The following is an 18,087-nucleotide window of genomic DNA, read 5'->3' as shown; positions in this document are numbered from 1 at the left end:
TTGAAACCCTCGGTGCAACTCACAGTTCCTCTCAAAGAGGAAATTTGCTTTGTGGAGGAAGGTTTCTTTTCCATAGTTTGAGCTTTCCCCTAGCATATGGGTAGGTAGGAAGAGTGTGCCAAATGTGTGATGGTTACATAAAACATGCAACATCTGACATATAAAACGGATTATTATGAAGGATTTCTTTGCACTCCCTCTCTGAAAAAGCTAAACAAAATGACAATACAAAGGCCATCAGATTTGCTTACCTGTTTCTGGGATCCCTTATGTTAGTGTGAAAACTCTGAGCATGTGCTAACAGTGGCTGGATCTACCTGAGAGCTTTATGCTAGGCAAGTACTGTGCTATTTCAAATTACAGTTTTCATTTTGGTTTTATTTGTCATTGCTATTAATATTTGTGTATAACTGGGAGATTATTTCCCATATCTCATCTCCATCTCTGTCTCTACATCTGCTGTGACCCAGAGATAATGTAGGCTGCTTAAAGTTCTCAGACTTTTTTTTGTCTCCTTTCTTGCTTTTTTAAAGCTGTACTAGGTTTCTGAAGGATAAAGGGAAGTTAAAAAAAGAAATGGAGTTGTATTTAGGAACTGGGGATTATTTTGCTTTACTGGAAATACTTAGCCAAGTTGGTGGTTTAGAAATATTTTCATGAGAACTGCTTAAGCTAGAAGTTACTGAGACAAAATTCCGTAAAAATAACTGTGAACTCCATTTTTTAACAAAGTCGTTGTTGACAGCCTGCAATTTAAAAACTTTCCATAGCTGCAAGAAAGGAAGAATAACAGATCAAAGTGATCTGTATTTTAATTTTTTTTCTTTTTTTTTGCTATTAAGAAATTAAAAAAAGGTTAACATTTGGGTTTGAGCCCCACTGTGACTAGTTTCATTCAATTTATTTCCATTTATTTCCATTCAATTTTTCCTCTCTCTACTTATTAAGAATGACACAGAGGAACTGAGGACGGGAAGAGATGCTTTTTTCCGTTTAAAATTGGTTCCGCAGGATGGAAATTTGGCAGCAGAGATGGAAACTAAGCAAATCTGTTTACAGAGCTCTCTGCCTCTGTATCATGAAACCAACAAGAAAGCTCTAATAAAGGGATTTTGCCAGTGAAGCCATACTTTGTTGTAATTTTTCTTTGTGCTCTTTCTTAGTCTTTTTAGCTTGTTGATAAATTAGTTATGTGATGTGAGATGTAATGTAAATTGAGGATGGCAGTAATCATCTTGTGCCTGTGTTCTGCAGATCTGCTGGCCACCTTTCACATGGATGAACAAGATACAGAGTCTGGAAGTGGTGATATCAAGGAAGCTGAGGGCATTACAGATGCCTCTCTCCTAAGATAAATTTTAGGAGAGAACTTACATGAGAGGAGCCACCACAGGTTTCAGACATATATTTAAGGGTTGGGCTATGGCTACTGTTAATGAAGGAAGCCATGGAAGTAAGCAGAATCAGTTTCCCATCTCTAACTCCTACAATTTGTTGTTACTTCTTTTCAGAACTCAGGTAGGTGAAGCTGTGTCCTGCTAGCAGGAAACAGCTAGGATGGGAGCTTGAACAATACAAGTCCCTGTGCCATTAACTTAATGATCAGGAAAAACTGGGAGGGGCTTTTTACAGGGGTGTGTAGTGATAGGAAAAGGAGGAATGGTTTTAACTTGGAAGAGGGTAAATTTAGGGTAGGCATAAGAAATTCTTTGGTGTGAGAGTGGTGATACACAATGTGGTGATACCAGGAGGAAGCTGGGCAGCTGTGCTTGAAGAAGGAGGATCAATGTCATGGACTTATATGTGGGTAAAATGTGGGAAGAAAAAGGTAGAACTAAGAGGCCCCTGCTGACAGTCACCAGCGTAGTTGGACTGCTTGGTGTATTCAACATAAAAAAGTACAGTGGCAAGGAACTTGTTGATAAAGGTGAGAAATTTTGCTGGTGATACTAACTAATTCATGGTAGTGAAGTTGAAGTGAACTTTCATAGAATCATAGAATCGGCTGGGTTGGAAGGGACCTCAGAGATCATCAAGTCCAGCCCTTGATCCACTACCGCTGCAGTTACCAGACCATGGCACTGAGTGCCACATCCAGGCTCTTTTTAAATATCTCCAGGGATGGAGAATCCACCACTTCCCGGGGCAGCCCATTCCAATGTCTGATCACCCTCTCTGTAAAGAAATTCTTTCTAATGTCCAACCTAAACCTCCCCCAGCACAACTTGAGACCATGCTGTGACAGAGAAATGGAAGGGCAGGTAAAATCCAGTGCAAATGAGTAGAAAATGTTCTACATGGGGAACAATAACAGTGATTCCACTAACAGATGATGTTTGAGCTGACTGTACCATGAGTGAGTCAGTTACCAGGTTATGATAAACAGGGAGTAGAACAGGAACTCACTGCCCTACAATGATGAGAAAAGCAAATCAAATGCTAGGAAATACTATTAAAAGAATAGAGAATTAAACAGAAAACATCCTTGTTGCCACTGTGTAAGTTCACAGCTGACCAGCATCTGAAATAGCATGTGCAGTTTAGGTCCCTTCAGCTCAGAAAGGATACAGTGGGATGGGAATAATCTGGGGAAGGGAGCAGGCATAAGAGGTACAAAAAGGCTTCTGCACAATGAAAACTGGGACTTCTTATCCTGGAAAGAAGAGACACTGGATGATATTCTTCAGGTCTGCAATATTGCAAGTGATGGAGAGAGGGTACACAGGTTTGATTGCTGACTCTCTCTTCAACATAAATCCTAGGGGAGGCATCGAGTAAAATAAAAGTACAAGCAAACAGAAGGGAGGTGGGTCTTCTTAAAACACTGTGCCAAAGAAAATTGTGTTTGCTGAAAGCTTACATGGGTCTACTTTCTGACACTACATAGTTGAAGTGTTTTTTTTTCCTCTAATCAAATGTATGATGTAATGGATAGGTGCACTTTGAAATGTCAATGTTTTCTATGGTCTTTTGCAGTTTTGTGCAGCCTTTTATTTCCCACAGTTGTCAACTATCATGAGCCTATATGGAGAAGTGAGATAAGCTCACTTAGTTGAATTAAGTGACCTCCTTAAACATATAAAATTACTGAAATCCTTTTTTAATTTGGTAGGGTGCCTTTTTGATTTTCCTTATTTTTAGACTCACAGCTTCCTCAATTACTTAAGAGGATTTAGTATGTTTACTTTGATTTTAAAAACCAGTCTTGGATTTAGTTTCTAGTAAATGTCTGCACTGTTCATTTTGCCCATAGAAAATGACTCTTAGCATGTTTGAGAAGTTCAATTGTGCACATAGGAGAAATATTTTTGGCAGTCCTGGATTCTCTCTAAGGCATTATGCCTCTTTTAAGCATGCATGTTTTCATTCAAGAAGGTGAAATTGTGCTTTAACTCTCAAACATGGCAGATTGCTTCTTGGTGCCTTGCCAGCTTCTTCCGAATTGGTCCTTCTTTAACCACTGTTACTGAGATACTGGGTCCCAGATTTGGTGCAAAGAAGCAGTTGTTCAAGTAAAGAATGCCAGGAGCTCTCTTCTTCTGGATCCTCATCTTAGCAACTGGCCATGGTTTTCTTGAACGTGCCTTTCCCATTTTTAGAGCTCGTGCTCTGTGTTGCTGAAGCTGCAGGTCTTCTGTTGAAAGCAGAGGATTAACAAGAACATCAAAAGGTTTTAGCTGCAACTCCCCACACCCCCCTGGTTTGGGTGAGCTCAGTTCCCTTCATCCCAAGGTCACTCACCTCAGTAGCACCATAGATTGTATCCATGTTCCAAGTGCATGTGCTTGCCTGTGGTCTGTCTTTTGCCTCTATCCCTCTATCCCTCTATCCCTCCATCGCTCCATCCATCCCTCCATCCATCCATCCATCCCTCCATCCATCCCTCCAACCATCCCTCCATCCCTCCATCCATCCATCCATCCATCCATCCATCCCTCCCTCCATCCATCCCTCCATCCATCCATCCATCCCTCCATCCATCCATCCATCCATCCATCCATCCATCCATCCATCCATCCCCAGTGCCTGTGCTGTGTTCTGAACCTTCACTTGAGATGTTAACAGTCACCCTTGGCAGCCTCATCACAGAACCACAGGCTGTGGTTCCTCTGTTGCTTGGGCTGTCACATCCTTGCTCCTTGAGCTATATCTGGTCTGGGGATTTCTGTTTCCCGGGCCATCTGGGGAGCTCAAGTGTGCAGGCAGGGAACCTCCATTGCTCACTGAACCCTGACAAGAGGGATGTGTTATTTTATTGATGTTATTATTGATGGTTCCCCACAGCACTAGGAGACCTTCATTCATTTCCATTCTGGTGGGCACTTTCTCTTTTAAGAAACTTTTAAGAAACTTATGGTGTTATTGGTCTGTGAAAAGGGCTGATACCTTTTTTTGGTTATGCAGTGTCTGGTGTGATACTTGTGTGTGATGGACTGCTGTGTAATGTTTTGCTTCCAGAGTGAGAGACAAATGTGGGGACAGTCTTGGATACCATTGCAGAGAAAGCACAAATACCAAAGTTTAACAGGAGCCCAGGTTTCCTGATGGTAACTTGTTGTGCTAACAGCAGATTCATTTGTTTCCTAATTAATCAGAGAGAGTGTTCTTTTTATTTCAGCCATCTGGTGGAGAGCATGTTGTTTAGCTTCTTGCTACTGCAGATTGGAGCTACACAGGAAAAAGGATGTTTCAACTTCTGTTTTTGGCTTGTTTTTCTAGGTTGAGTCAGTATAGAGCACTTTAAAACATACAGTAATCAGTTGCAAAGTTCATCTCTCAAGGATGGAAAAAATATAACTTTAGTTGTCTTTCCTGAAAAGACAAGATGATTATATTGATGGCTTAATTGCTTATTATTGCTTGTGTTATTCCACGAAATCAATTCTTAAGACAAAAGCGAAATTTCCTTAGTGAACTGCAGAAACTGTTCTAGGATACTGAATTTGTTACTTCTTTGTAGAGAACATTCAATGTTGCTTTTACATTTCATCTTTGGATTAATGTCAAAACCATATTGCCTGTCACACAATTTGTCGTTGAGTGTGCCATTAGCTTCCTAACTCCTCACAAGAATCTTAAAACATTGCATTTTTTCCTACAGAAGTCCCTTTAGCACAGCTTTTCTTTGGAACATATATTGTTCTTGTGGAATATTTTCCAAGGAGCAGTCTGTCCCTATGCGATGTTTACTGTATTTTTGCCTTGCAGCCAGCAGATTTTAGTACAAACTTGCCTGGGGGTGGCCTTGTCCTATTTTCCTCTTAGATGGTTCTGGCATTTATAGAGCTTGGGAGATTGTGCTTCTGAATTTTCCAGTCTGAAGAGCTCGAGCCAAAACAGCAGGGGAGACAGCAAACCTGTACGTTGTTTGGCTTACGGCAGCTGGGCCTGTTTTTCCTTTGACCTAAAGCAATGGCAGATTTTCTTGGGGTTTTTGTGGAGGAGGGGAGAAGTGAAGAAGGGGAAAGATACATAACTGTTTTATCTCTCTGCTTGGAAAAAGCAAACCTCCTCCCTGCTTTTTTGCACCCCTAACAAAGGTGACTCGGTCAACTCCGAGCTGCTTTTCCATTACATGTAGAGGTCTTGTTTTTTTGAGTTTGTTTATGAATAATGATTATTGGTGAGAAAAAGGATTGCACTTTGTTCTGTTATTGCAATTATAAACCGACAAACTCTTTTTATGTTGTGGTACCGTTACCCTTGCAGAATTGACTTTTTATTACAGGAATGCCTCCTTTACAGTTTTTAGTGACATTTGGTAGCTTCCCTACAGCCTGTGTTTTCTCCCTTGCATCTTGGTCAGTGAAAGAGACTCTTGCCAATTAGGGTCCAGAGGCTTTGCTGGGGAATGAACTTTGCTGAATGAAAATGTGGGAAAATATGTAACACCCGGCAGATGGGTGGCTTGGAAAGCAAAACAACTCTTCCAGTTTGGCCCTTTGCTCGGAGAGCTTTTGTTGTCTGTAAACAGTCTCCACAGTCATGCCCTTTAAATGAGGTTTCCTGTGGAAATGAATTTCACTGCTGCTGCCTTTTACACGTCCTTATATTTATCAGCCTTTTACATCATGTCTTACATTTATCAGCAGACGTTTCTGTTAAGTTTTGCGTTCATGCAGTACAAATATTTACTTGTGCCACAGAATGAATTTATTCCTGCAGGGATGATTTTGCGTGTGATTGTTGGAATCCCAGGTTTATGAGTTCCAGGAGTATAGGAGAGCTTCCTGAAAGTTTTGTGAGAACAGCAGTTAGTGTTGAGGCTAAGTACGTGTTTGAAGTGGAACACAAATGAACACTGCTTAGTTGTGCCAAGGATTTCCAAGGGACAGATAGTGATTAAACCTAACCAATAGACCCCATCATTTCTCTAAAGACTGATAGGATTCCTGGTGGTATGTCTACACTAATCTGAAACCAACGGGTGACAATCCTGATCCTCCTCAGCTGAACATAAAAGGGAAGGGAAAAAAAATTATCTCCATTTTTTAATGTTTTCTCCCTTTATATTGTTTGCTTTGTGTTTTTTCCTTATAAATTCATGGGGATCTTCATGATGACTGTTGCTGGAGAAACTATTGTTTCTGTTGTAGTTCTGGCAAGAGATGGCAATGCAGAAGCTATGTAGCAGCTCCTTCTGTGAGGAAGCTGTTCACCAGCTTCATAGTGCAAATGCTCATCCAGAATAAAAATTTTCTTAATTGGCAGCTTTAAATTTCAGTGACGTTCCCAAATCATGTTACTTGGACCTGTAAATGGATGAAAGAAGCAAGGGGAATGATAGTAAAAACAGACAGGTAATTGTTTAAAGGTTTGTTGGGATAAGAAGGGTCAGCAGAGAGTTGGTGCTGTAAAACCAGCATCTCCAGTCTCTCTTGGCTGAGCAGTGAGAATGCCTCAGTCTCTCAGCATGGGCCAGGAAGGAGCTGAGCCTTTCAAAAAATATGCTGGCTTCAAAATTGTTAGGTGTCTTATGTAAGCAAGTGTTCAGTTTTGCCTTGCTGTTCTGTGTTTATTTTTCTCTCTTTTTTCCATTCCGCAAGTCAGTGTTGCTCATTTTTGTTCATTAGTTCATAGATTAATTTGATACCTGTCTGACTGAAAATACCCTTACCTTTGAAAGCTTTGTTCTTTGTGCATAGGGAGAAGGTTTAAATTAGAGACATTAAAAAAAAATCCATTTTGAGGGGCTAATTTCTCATTTTCCTTAGTAATCACCTCTTTTAAGTACTTCATCTAATGTGAATTTTCCTGCTTTTTCTTGCTCGTTTTTCTCAATAGGAGTGAATACTTGTTTCATATCTTCCCCCCTGCCCTTTTTTTTTTTCAATGATTGTCCAAAATCTGAAGGCAAACCACAGATAAAGGACCCTCAGACTTTTGTGTATGTTCTCTCTTGGACTTCAGTACTGCTCCTCATCTCACTTTGTCCCTAAATGTAATGATTTCTATAATTTGTCTTCTGGTACTTAATACTCCTACTGTGTCCCTTAGGAATAGATTTCCTTCCCCTGTTAAACTTATTCAAGGAGGCTGTAATCACGATTTACTAATTTCTCACTCCTTTTAATGTTCTCAAGAATGTCTTCCTTAACGTGAAGTGGCAGATCTGGTAGATTCTTTGCTGGTATTAATTGCTGAGTACCCAAATGCCCTTGAAAGTCAGTTATGTAAATTAGAAGCCTTGAGCTGGCCATAAGAACTATGCTGGCTTGAGTTTTAATTTAATAATTGAGGAATTAGAACATAAAATGGTTCTTTAAGTCTAAAATAGAGCAGAGTCATATTCTTTATTAGACAAATTCTAATTGCGTGAACTGTGATGTATTGGTGGTTTAACATTTAGTTTATGTGATCACTTTGCATGGAGGTGGGCACTTTAGACACAGTTATTAGGAAAAAGCCTTGCACTTGGTTGCCTTAGGTATTTTTAGTTGAGTGCTTTGAAAGAAGTTACCAAGCTGTTGTGGCTTTGAAATAGCAAGGAGAGCTTTTCTTGAAATATATTCTTTATGTCTGGTTGTTTCCTTCGTATTTACCATAAAAGTTGCAATTTTTCTATATAAGTTCCTTGTAGTTTTCCTGAAGGCACATCATAGTTGCACATCATAGAAGCACATCTCTTGGCTTAATAAAAAGTACAGGAGTCTGTGACAATAGAGAGCAGTTGCATCATCCAAATGATTGTTTTTCTGTTTGGGCAAAGGTTATTTATTTTACTTACAATGTATGCAAAATCAGTGAATGCAGAGTTATTTGCAAATACATCCTTGGCAAACCTCCTCTGGAATTCGGAAAGGGTTTTCCAGCTCGACTTAGTAATTTTTTCCCAAATGTCTTGGCATAACTGATCACTCAGGAGTGACATATGGTAGAAACATGCTCTAAGGGACAAGTCTCCCGGATGGCGCACAGCACCGCACAAGATAGACAGATGGTGGCTTATTCAACCTTGGAAAAAGTTTAATCCTACATATTGGCACTGTGGCCTGGGTACTGAGAGAGAGTCACACATGCCTGTGAAATCAGAGGCAAAGCTTTTGTGAGTTCACTTGCTGTTACTGAAGGAACTAGAAAGACTGAGGATAAAACATGACTGTCTGCACAATCATGTGTGTTCAACATGCAATCCAGAAAAAAGTGATGTTCCCTGGAAAAGTGGAAATACCAGAGTTAGCAGAATGCTGCAGAGAATAAAGTTTTCTGAACTTTTTACAGCTGTTTCTAGGCCAAAAGGTGTTTAATCAGTGAAGGTGTTGTGTACTTACCTTATCAAGATCAGCAGTTGATCAATTGAAGTGTCTCATAGGAGAAAAGGAATTTGTTTTTTCATGCTTTTACTTATGTTTCAGGGGTTGCTGTTGGTTTTGTGAAGTGTGTTAGCACTTTCTAGCACAGAAACTGTCAGCATTCTCTTGAGTTCAAACAAAAAGTTACAAAAATGCTAAATTTAAAGTCATAGCAGAAAATGCAAACTTTACATTTGTGGGTTGGTTTTTTGTTTTTTAAAGAAGCAGAAGAACATCAGGCTTAAGACGGTGAAGAGAGAAACAGCATAACTGATGTGGAACAATGAATCCTTACTGTGGCTTGAGATATCTAGGGAAGAACAAAATCTGCTTTGTGGCAATTTCAGTGCCATATTCTCTAAGGATTTTGAAATTACAACCCACTGAAAACACAGAATTTCCTACCAAACTTTTCCTCCCACTTTCTTTTTCTTGTAGATTGCACTCAGCATTCGCAACTAGAAGAAAAAGGAAGAATCTCCTGACTCTCTGGACTTCAAGGATATCATTATGTTGTATCGGATGAGTTTAAACTAGAGAAGAGTTCTTGCTGAAATACTTGCAGAAAGGTAAGTGTAACTCAGACAAACTAACCTTTTACTTTGGTCAAATTAATGTCATGCCAGTAACATTTCAGCCATGCTGTACCACACCATCATGATCTTTTTGGTACATACTTTATAGCAATTATATACGTGTATGTGTTGATGTGTGTCTATAGATATACATCCATATATGGAGCTATAGATAAGCCTTACTAATAATGCTTAGATATTTTAGGTGTTGGAAGATTTTGATTTGCTAGCCCTGGCATTTTTTTGTGGAAATACATTGGTTTTAAGGAATTCTCTTAGGTGAAAGAGGCAGAGGAGGAAGAGGGAAAGAATCAATATGCCCAGAGTAGTCAGCATATTGATAATCTGCCTGGATGCTGAAGACCCAGTTAATGTTTCATTTCTTCTTAATGAGAAAAATTACTTGAAAATGAGATCTTAGCTGTTAAAATGGTGAAGTCAAATGGTTCATTCAATGTCATTCTTGCTTTCAGCTCAGAGTGCTCCAGTGTAATATGAAGATATGGTAGTTTTGGGCTAGTAAAAATAAACATTCACTCTTTCTGTGGATGTCAATACCTTTCAGGTACCGATTTCCTTGTCATAATTTTCTTTTGTTTTTGCTGTACTCTGTTATGAGAAATGGTGACCACATGATAGCCAAACCTGAAGGCCTACAGTCATTACTGCACAACTAGTGCACTGTTTCTAGTTTCTTACATGCTGCAGAGAAGTGAGTGTTTTGGTGGCCCTCTGGCAGACTCTTGCCTTGCTGTCATGAAGCATCCCCGTGGGCCTTCCAAACATCATTTATTTGTGAGAAAGAGAGCTCCAGTCTGGTGAGACGATTAAAATTCCGCAGATCCACAGCTGACACCTTTTTGACCCAGATCTGAAGTTCAGACTTGGAAATACTTCAGTCCCTTGAAATTTTAAATCATGCTTCATGGAATTGCTGTTTTTTATAATTTATAGGCTAACGTGATCATATCATTGTTGAATCGCTGAACATCAGTGTGTGTGAGTCAGCCATCTGCTCTCAGGGCTGAGTCTTCTATTGCCCTGGCCAGTGACAGGGGAGGTCATTATTAAACCATGATGGCCCCCTGTCAGATGGGAATGGTTCAATGTAATAGCATGGCTGTGTCCAAAAAAAAAAAAAATCCACTTTTCTTCAGCCTACTGGTAGTAGTGACCTTTTGAGGCCTGAAATGGAGAAAGAGGAGTGGTGATAGAGGAATGGAGAATGTGTGAAGACAGGGATGTGAAAGGTTTGGATGTCTGAGAGGAACAAAGGCTGGCTTTTGAAGAAGGGTTTTTGATTTAATTGTGGAACTAGATGAGGAAGAGAAGCAGCCTTCACCATTAGGAAGAGAAGCTGCATGCAGTAGGGCTGTTTTTAGAGGGCTCTGATCCTTAGAATCATAGAATCATAGAATTGGCTGGGTTGGAAGGGACCTCAGAGATCATCAAGTCCAACCCTTGATCCACTACCGCTGCAGTTACCAGACCATGGCACTGAGTGCCACATCCAGTCTCTTTTTAAATATCTCCAGGGATGGAGAATCCACCACTTCCCGGGGCAGCCCATTCCAATGTCTGATCACCCTCTCCATAAAGAAATTCTTTCTAATGTCCAACCTAAACCTCCCCTGGCACAACTTGAGACCATGCCCTCTTGTCTTGCTGAGAGTTGCCTGGGAAAAGAGACCAACCCCCCCCTGGTTACACCCTCCTTTCAGGGAGTTGTAGAGAGTGATGAGGTCTCCTCTGAGCCTCCTCTTCTCCAGGCTAAGGTCACTGGCTGATGAGTGGTAAGGAAACCAAAATATAAAATGCATGCAGTCTTACTTTATTTTGTCTAGATTTGCATACCTCATGCACGTCTCAAGTGGAGAGTGGTTGGTTATTTTGGAACTTGTACAAAGCTTGCACATGTTTTGCTTCAACCACTGAATGTCCTGGAAACCCAGTATATCCTTCTGCTAAACTTGCTGTGAAACCTGGGCAGGATGTGGGTTAGCACTAATGATGGGATCCTGTGCCATCTTGCTCTGCCAGGCCCTGTTTCTTTGGAGATAAAGTAATCAATACCAAAGAAAGCTAATGCAGAAACTGAGATTTGATAGGAGATAACTGATCCAAACCAATGGAGACCAAAGGTGTTTATGAAAGCATAGACATAATTCTATGTGCTGTGGTAGGGATTCTACCATCCTAGTTCATGCAAATTGCTGCAGGGCTGCTGAGAAGGTTGAGTTGAAACTTCAAAAGTCAGGACTAATACATCTTGCTGCACACCTTGTGGAGCACATTTAATCTTTATCTGTTGCAGCTGAATCCAAATGGTATTCTCAAGAGCTGCAACCCAAAGGGAGTAAAGAACAATTTAAAAACCCTCATTTATTTAGTAACACAGGGGCAGGAAAATGTTGAATTGTAATTGCCTTCTATACTTCTCCCCCCTTGTTGGGAGATTTTTTGAGGTACAAATTCCTAATTTGTGCTTGAATTCCTAAGTACTTGACCTCTCTTCTTTCTCCTCACTCCAAAACCCCTCAAGCCCCACCAGTTTAAAAAAAATAAATATACTATGCAGTGTTGATGTCCCCACGTGGAGGTTACGATGTGCACTGGAGGTGGTGCAGCTCTCTTAAATCCTTAAATGCAGGTAAAGCTGAAAATGGCTGCAATCACTTTTAAGCTTTCTGCCTGTCCCCCTTTGTTCCCTCTCCCTCCCCCTTCCGCTCCCGCTCGCTTGCTCTCTCTTTAGTACAACACGGCTGAACAGCAGTGAAGTGTAAAATGTGCTTTTGCCAAGGTCAGTTTCTTGTGATTACTCGCCTGTGGCAACTTATGCCAGTTGCAACAGACTGAGTCTCAGCAGTCCACAAAGTCACACTGCTGCTTATGCAGAGGACACCCAGTGTAGGTTATAGTAACCGTAGTCTGGAATAGCGTGCAAAGCCGCCGAATTTTAGCAGCTTTGTTTAACTCTTCCGACCTGGCTTCTGCTTGCATCAGTGGTTTGAGGTCTGCTCCATGAAGCACGAGGTTGTCCCCTTCTCTGGAGACCTGCGAGGAAGATTTTGTGTGGATGACATTCTTGTTCTTAGAGGTTGTTTATTTTCGTATACTGGATTGCTCAAAGTTCAGGAGTTATTTATAAATTAAGAGAAGATAAAATAAAGCATCATGGACCCATGCATCTTCTAATTTTTTTTTTCTTTTAATTTTTTTTTTTTTGTGGTTGGCTTTCTTTTGGAGAAAGTCACATCAAATACTGCCCTATTGACCCTGGAAGAAGAGAAATTGTATATTTACATAGTATCAAGTATTATGTCAATGTTTCAAAAGTAATTTTTTTTTCTAGCAAGATAGAGCCACACAATCTTTGTACCACCTTTTAAAACCTTGTATACACTCATAAGCATGAAATAATATTTTGTTCAGAAGCTAATAATGATTTTGGCTGCTGTGACTGGGGAAGGAATGTGGGATTCAAGAACATCTGTTTTAAGAGATAAGATATTTTGGATCCCATTTTGTTGTGGACGCTGTGGAAATTGAAGGGAACTCCACTTTCATTCCCCTTTCTCACATATGAGCAAACATATCCCTTTATGAAAAATATCCCTTTATGAAAAAACATGTACTTCCTGTGTTCTTTTGCTTATTTGTACTATCACCAACAATATACATGATTTTATTTTAATTCTGGAAATATTTAGTTATGTAAGAAGTGTTTCATTCTTAAACTCCGTGGTGGTGACTTTGAGGTTACCTGTCCATCATGACTGACTAATAGAGAGGCAATAAAAAAATCTAGATAAAGGGATAAAGCTGAACTTCACTGATCTTTGAAATTCAGGTTTGTGCACAACTGCAGTGCTCAAAATTTATTATGCAATTGATTAATTTTTGTACTATGTGTTACCATAGTATTATCACTGTTGTCTCCTGTTTATTTGTAATTATTCCTGAGCACATGTAAAATAATGGATCAGCAACTGAGTCTTCATCCTATCAATACCCTTACCCAAAGCACACAAAAATATTCCCGTGGTGTCCAGTGAACTCCCCACAAAACAAGGTAAGGATTCCAGAGTCAAGTCATTTGAAGCATGTATTGAAGGATTCATCCTGTATTTTCCCATTTTATATTGCTTCCAGGCTTACCAGTAATATTTTTCTTGAGGAGTATGTAACTTACTCTAGAGAGGAGAAGACTTGAGAGGGGAACTAATTAGTGTGTATAGGTACATGAGCACTGGGCATCAGGAAGGAAGGCACAACCTCTTCTCACTCGTTCCCTGTGATAGGATGAGGGGCAATGGGTTCAAGGGTTACAGAATCCTGGAACAGGCTCCCCAGAAAGGTTGTGTAGTCTTCTCTGGAGTCTTTCAGGACCCATCTGGATGCATTTCTGAGTGAGCTGCCCTAGTTTTGGTCCTGCTTTGGCAGGGGGGTTGGGCTCAATGATCTTCAGAGGTCCCTTCCAACTCCTGACATTTTGTGATTCTGTGGCTGTAGAAGTAGAGGAGTGCCTAGCATTTCATACCATTGCTGAAACAGACCAGGAAAAACAGCAGTAAGTTTATGTTGTGCAGGAAAACATCTCTCCTCTTTTTTTTTCTTTTTAAATTTTGTATTTTTTAACTCTTAATATTTCTCTTGCTTTTCTTGGCAAGCATTCAGTTTACGTTCAGATGTAGGGGTGTACCTGAGGAGTAGGAGTCAGGTAAAGAGAGACCAAATTTAGACAGAGAAAATATCCTCAAGTTCTGCACAGAAGATGTTTATTCCAAATGAAGGCCTGTGTTAGTCAGAGGGAACAGTAACTCTGACAATTACTACCCATACATCCTTTGGAGATGGAGAGACCCGTTGACAAATCATATTTTTTTTGTTTCCCTTTTAATGGAAGGGAACAACAATATTATCCTTAAACTTCTATCAGTTTTTAATAAATGCTAATTTTACATTTCAGTTATGATAAGACAGCATCATCCTGAGAGTTTCCTTCTTATCAGATGGGCAAAATTCAGTTATCAGAAAGTAGGATTAGCAGGCAGAGTTTCTTACAGTTTGTTACTTAACAGTTCTGTCACCAGAATCACTGCATGGACTAGGACAGCCTATAACATGATTTCAGCTTCCCCATGGGAAATACTGCCTAAGTTCCTACCTCACAGGTCCATATGAAGATTAACTTCATGGAACAAGTGAAGTTTTTATTAATAAATGATCATTATTGATATGTCACTTGCTTGTTTATAGCAGAGGCAGTGGGAATGTATTACTCCTGAGGGGAATGTAAATGAGCACATAAAACAAAAGGCACTTATTCAAGTAATTTTCATCATCCATTGCCAAAGCACGTGTATTCAGTGATGTGCGTGTTAGTTCTTACTGTTTTGAGAATTTTAAAATATTAAAGAAGAAGTGCTGCTGAATTTGAAGGCAGAACTCAAGGTCACTCTCGCTTGTTCTGTCTTTAGATTGCACCTACTGGAGAGCCTTCAGTAATCTTTCATTAAAGGTCTGTTAATGGAGAATGGAGGTGAAGCACCATACATTTTAAATAAAGTTACATTTTAGAAGTTTTATCTTCTTGCATGTTTTCTGCAGTACAAGTAGAATGTATGATTGTGTTGAGCAGCAGCATGGTTATTTATTTTTGTTTTAATTTCTCACATTTTTTATAGCCAAAGTTAAAGAGAAATAAAATATTTTGCCAATCTTTTCCTAATGTGAGGGCTGCCATTTGGCCTGTGACAGGAGAAAGGCAAATAAGCATTACTTTACACTGCTTTCAGTGGTCAGCTTGAAGGAGATGACTGAGCAGCAGTCACACAGGGTTTTGAAGGGTGTTTTTTTAAGATGCTTTTACTATTCTAATAGGTCCTTTATGAAAAAGGCCTCTCAGTCCTTATATTTTGGTTCTTTATGGATTTAGACTTCAGTATTTTTTTCTACTATACTTTAAATATTAAAAATAATCTTGTGATAAGTGTCCTTTGGGCTTAAACTGGAATTGCTTCACAGTGCCTCTGCTTTTTGGGTGTGGGTTGGAAAGAAATAAATGAGTTAGAAATGAAGGGAGAGGAACACCTGAAAAACTTGATTTGCTATAAAAGCTGAGGCACAGAGGTAGTTTTTGACATGGTGCTGAGTATCTAAGCTGTTGCCTTAAATGAGTAGTGGTGATCTTTCTTGCACTCATTGGTTCATCTACTGAGATTCCTTTTTTATTTATTGTTGTAGTCTAATTTACTTAAACATTACATTTGAAAAGAGAAGCAAATTCAGCAGCTTTACTCAGTCTCAGCTGCTTTTGTAAAATTGTTACTTAAGATGCTGGCAGGGACTGAGTTGTACCTTAAGAAGTCTTTTTTTTGTGGCTTCAGTCAGAAAGGTCCAATTCTCTTCCAATTCACTGGTCATGGCTTTACAGAAATACTCAGAACTGAAAAGATGTGATTAGTTTAGTGTTAAATTTGTGTAATGAAAGTGAGAGTTTGAGTTTCTGCCTGACAATGTGGATGGAGCCTTTTCTCTCTAGAGGATTAAACCTGACGCAATGTCTTATGATTCATACTTTATGTCCCACTTAACAGACTAACTTTGACTCATCAATGATTTTTCTTCTGGAATAACTTAAGGGAAACACCAGTTATTTTTTTCATGAGTAGTTTTTAATTATTACTGACAGATGAATAAAGATAAGAGATGAAGGCAGTCCAGCTAAACACCTGATTTTATTTAGGTCTGTGCTTCTAGAGAGTCACATCATACAACAAGGTATTGTATAATTGCATAAGAGAGACTGCAGAATGCAGATTTTTGATTCTTCAGTATTGATGTCAAATAAGGATGGTAGCCAAGGAGTCCTAAGAGCTCACTGTTATGCTCATAATTCCTTTGCCTTAATAGTTTCCAAATGTATAAATATAAAAGAAAAAATCTTGTATCTGGAAAATACCTCCTTCAAATAATGCCCAAAACACAGGGCTTTTGATTTCTAGATGTTCTTGAAGCCACTCACTATCTAATGATAATATTAATTTATAAACAAATTACACTGCTCATGTAATACTGCCTTAGTTAATAATACTTATTTTATTGAGTAACATTATTTTTAATGTAACATGTATCTTTTAATATGACACAGTAAAGCATAGTTTCTCTTATTAAGAGCTACCATATAGCTTTTTCTAGATTAAACTTTTGTACTTATTCCTGTGCCCAAGATCTAAATACTTTTGATGTCTTTTGTAGAAAATATAAAAGCTTTTAGTTAGGCTTCTCAAAACCTCTGTTTACATTTGCATGCATTTGTTAGCCTCAATGACTCAAGTCTTGCATACAAACAATACATGGTTTAATCTGTTTGATATTACGTAATCTCTCCTTCTCACTATATGCTCATTGTCAGAACTTTACTCAAGGGATTTGTTCCATGCAGTGTAACACTTCTTTCCCAATTATCTGGAAGGAAAACACAAATGGCTGTGACAGTTGCACAGTGATGGAGCCACACAAGGCATTTACGTAAGAAATTAAAATATAAAAATCTATTTTTCTGCTTCATACGAAGACTCACAATCCATATCTTCATGACATATTAGTAGATACTTTATTCTTTAGCTGAAGTGAAATTAAGAACTGAAGCATTCTTAAAAGCCAGTTTATGTAATTGCTGGTGTAAAAGTTGTTGGAGCAGCTAGAAAAGAGAGAAATGTGACAGATGCGTAGGATACCCACGTGCACAGACTATGGGCAAATGTAGGTAAGATGCACAGATTCTCTCTGTAGGTTTGTGAGAACCCAGAATCTCCTGCATCCCGTTGGCACATGATCAGTGATCTGTGGGGAGTGAAATTCACTTGATTCTTATGTGGCTCAACCAGACTTCTTAAATTACTGGCATCGGCTGGAGCCAGATATTTCTTTCGTGTTACACAATGAATAGGAAAACTTTCCTGCCAAGGGAGGAACAGAACTGAATGATAAATGTGACAGTAATATTTCTTACAAAGCTTTTCGCCAAAGAGCGATCTTCCCTGATATAACCAGCTCTTAATTCCAGCTAACTTTTTCCGCCTTGCAGACTGCCCAAGCAGCAGCTGTCTTCGGTTGAAAAAGTGAAGAAAAACTTGCTCTTGCATTCCCCATTTATGTTCTCTGCTGGAGGCATCCAGTTTTGTTGATAATGATCTAATCTGTTGCATAACCACAGAATACTGAGCTTGCTGTCACAGCCTGCTTCTTTCTTGGCTCTGCTGGAAGGCTTCAAAGAGAGACTCTATGTGTGAGGCGACTGCTCCACCAGCAAGACCAAGGGGATCAAAGCAAATGTTTGGAAATGGAAAACAACAAAAAGAGAAGCAGTTACCACACAGTTGCCATCCTGAAACTGAAACCAGTTAACTGATAAAAATGAGCTATTTTGAAGCTATGGATAATTCTTTCAAATTCAGCAGCACAGAAAAAGAACAGGGAACTTTAAGGAAAATTCAGCAGGATTTTGTTTCGTAGGTAGTTGGTATGGAGAAGACTGGTTTTCAAAAAATAGATGTGTTGACAATTGTGTGCTGTTTAATTGGTTTTGCATGATTTTGTGCTGCATCACATTGTTTTCTTGGCTCGTCTAATGTTTTCAATTAGTAAGTTTTAAATGAAATCAGTTGAAAAATTACTTGAAAGTAAGACAAAAAACTGCAGGAAAGTTTTATGTA

The 18,087-nt window shown here is 39.2% G+C and overlaps 1 protein-coding gene across 2 annotated transcripts in view; it reads left to right on the top strand.

Annotated features, from left to right (window-relative positions):
* The window catches only part of LDLRAD4 (low density lipoprotein receptor class A domain containing 4), a 289,376-nt gene that overhangs the window by 31,112 nt on the left and 240,177 nt on the right, over positions 1-18,087 (top strand). For both annotated transcript variants that reach the window (XM_071737096.1, XM_071737095.1), the window contains exon 2: positions 9,231-9,361. The gene's annotated coding sequence lies outside the window, so the exon portion shown is untranslated. The remainder of the gene's footprint in view (positions 1-9,230; positions 9,362-18,087) is intronic.

This window comes from Heliangelus exortis, chromosome 2 (genome assembly GCF_036169615.1).
Source record: "Heliangelus exortis chromosome 2, bHelExo1.hap1, whole genome shotgun sequence".
Taxonomy (NCBI): Eukaryota; Metazoa; Chordata; class Aves; order Apodiformes; family Trochilidae; genus Heliangelus; species Heliangelus exortis.
This window is presented reverse-complemented; position numbering and strand designations above follow the sequence as displayed.